The sequence below is a fragment of the Sinocyclocheilus rhinocerous genome, unplaced genomic scaffold (assembly GCF_001515625.1).
Source record: "Sinocyclocheilus rhinocerous isolate Xijiao unplaced genomic scaffold, SAMN03320098_v1.1 scaffold771, whole genome shotgun sequence".
Taxonomy (NCBI): Eukaryota; Metazoa; Chordata; class Actinopteri; order Cypriniformes; family Cyprinidae; genus Sinocyclocheilus; species Sinocyclocheilus rhinocerous.
Window position 1 is genome coordinate 656,841 of NW_015640450.1, and position 2,505 is coordinate 659,345.

At 36.2% G+C, this 2,505-nt stretch overlaps 1 pseudogene; it reads left to right on the forward strand.

Annotated features, from left to right (window-relative positions):
* LOC107752853 (sodium-dependent neutral amino acid transporter B(0)AT1-like) overlaps positions 1–2,237 on the forward strand; it is a 10,440-nt pseudogene extending 8,203 nt beyond the window's left edge.
* The last annotated feature ends 268 nt before the right edge of the window (positions 2,238–2,505 follow it).

Sequence of the window (2,505 nt, forward strand, 5' to 3'; positions counted from 1 at the left end):
TTTTTTTGTGAGGATCTATCCTCTCAGTGCAACGTGAGTATTATTATTATTATCACTATTTCAGAAACTAAGGGTACAGCATTCCTTCAGTTATAGTTTAGGTATATACTCTGTAAGATTTTTGACTTTTGATTTTTTATTTGTTAAAAAATGCACTAAAACAGTAATATTGTGAAATATTATTACAATTTAATATTACTGTTTTCTATTTGAATACTGTATATTAAAATTTTATAATGCAATTTATTCCTTTTATGGCAAAGCTGAATTTTCAGCAGCCATTACTGCAGTCTTTGCATGATCCTTCAGAAATCATTGATGCTCAATAAACATCATTATCAATGTTGAAAACAGATAGTGTTTAATGTTTTTGTGGAGCCATGATAAAAAAAAAAAAATTTCAGGATACTTTGATGAATGGAAACTTAAAAAGACCAGCATTTATTTGAAACAAATGAATTTCACACTTTTACAGGGTGTAGAGGGAACAGGTCTGGCCTTCATTGTGTTCACTGAGGCTATCACCAAGATGCCACTGTCTCCGCTCTGGTCTGTCCTGTTCTTCATCATGCTCTTCTGCCTCGGCCTGTCCTCGATGTTTGGCAACATTGAGGGTGTTCTGGTTCCCCTGCAGGACCTGAAGGTCTTTCCCAAAAGCTGGCCCAAAGAGCTTATTTCAGGTATAAATTAGACTTACATTTTGACCATCATAATATGAAGAATTCATTACAGATTTTACATACCTCCATCCAAGTGATGGTATCGTTTCAGAAGCAGTTAACATTTCTCATTCCATTGTTCACAACAGGGGTAACATGCTTGGTGTGCTGCCTGGTTGGGCTGATATTTGTGCAAGGCTCAGGGAACTACTGGCTAGCCCTGTTTGACAGTTTTGCCGGCTCGATTCCTCTCCTCATCATTGCTTTCTCTGAGATGATTGGAGTTGTGTATGTCTATGGGATAGACAGGTAGGTTGGAGCCTAAGTTTAGCAGTTAAATGGTATTTAAAGGAATAGTTCATCCCAAAATGAAAATTTGATGAAAATTTACTCACTTCAGGCCATCCACGATGTAGGTGAATTTGTTTCTTCATCAGAACCGATTTGGAGAAATGTAACATTATATCACTCGCTCATCGATGGAGCCTCTGCAGTAAATGGGTGCCGTCAAGAATGAGAGACCAAATATCTGATAAACGCATCACAATAGAGGACTCAACAGTTTGAAGTTGAAAACTTTTTGATGGATTTATTATAAACAGCCTTTTGCTTCACACGACTTTAATCGTTGGACTGGAGCCGTGTGGATTACTGCAATGTTTTTATCAGCTGTTTAGACTCTCATTCTGATGGCACCCATTCACTGCAGAGGATCCATTAGTGAACAAGTGATGTAATGCTAAACTTTTCCAAATCTGCTCTGATGAAGAAACAAACTCGTCTACATCTTGGAAGGTCTGCGAGTCCATTTTCAGCAGATTTTCATTTTTGGGTGAGTTGTTCCTTTAACCCTTACAAAACAAGATGATTAGAATTGGTTATACAACATAAACAAGTTAAAGAAGATAAATTTGTTTCTGTAGAACAGTTTAATCACGTATCAACAATTCACAGATGTTTTCACAGTGACAATGCATTTATGACTTTATTGTTTAGATAAAGCTCACTGAAATCAGCCATAAATTATGTTATCTTCTGTTTATGAACAGGTTCAATGAAGACCTGATATTTATGATTGGACATAAGCCTAACATCTTCTGGCAAGCCACATGGAGAGTCATAAGTCCCATCATCATGTTAGCCATCTTCATCTTCTACTTCTCCACCATAGTGACCAAGGAAATATTCTACATTGCCTGGGACCCTGAATCGGTGATCTACAAGTTTAATCAGTTTAACATGATTCTTGTTACAGAAAAAACAAAAAACTGTCATTTGCGAAGCATTCATTTGAAATTAATTAAATGATCTTGTTCTCATTTATAGGAAAACTTCCCAACCTTAGAGAAGAAGCCATATCCTTCATGGATTTATGTAATAATCTTTCTCCTGGCTGGGATCCCTAGTTTGTCTGTACCCGGCACTGCTGTTTTCAGAGCCATACGAGAATACTGCTGCAAGAAACACCCCAGTGCCCCAGTTCAAGAAATAAATTCTGGATCTTATAAAGTTCATATACAGGATGAAGAACTGAAGTCACAAAAGTCACAGAAATCTGACCAAAAGTTCTACACATGAGATCCAATTTAAAGTTCTGTAGTTTTATAGGTCCCACACATACATTCAAAGGTTAGAAAAATGCCTTTTCCAGAATTGCTGGAATATTGCTATTATTTTTAGCCATTGTCCCTATTAAAAATATACCTCTATTTCCCAAAATGTCAAGCATGGTTCCAGCTTTTGTGTTCCAAATTTCCATAACACAGCCACGTTTACTAGCAGTGTATGGATAAATTAAGATCTTAATTAGATAATAAAAATTACTCATTATGTTAGTGATATATAA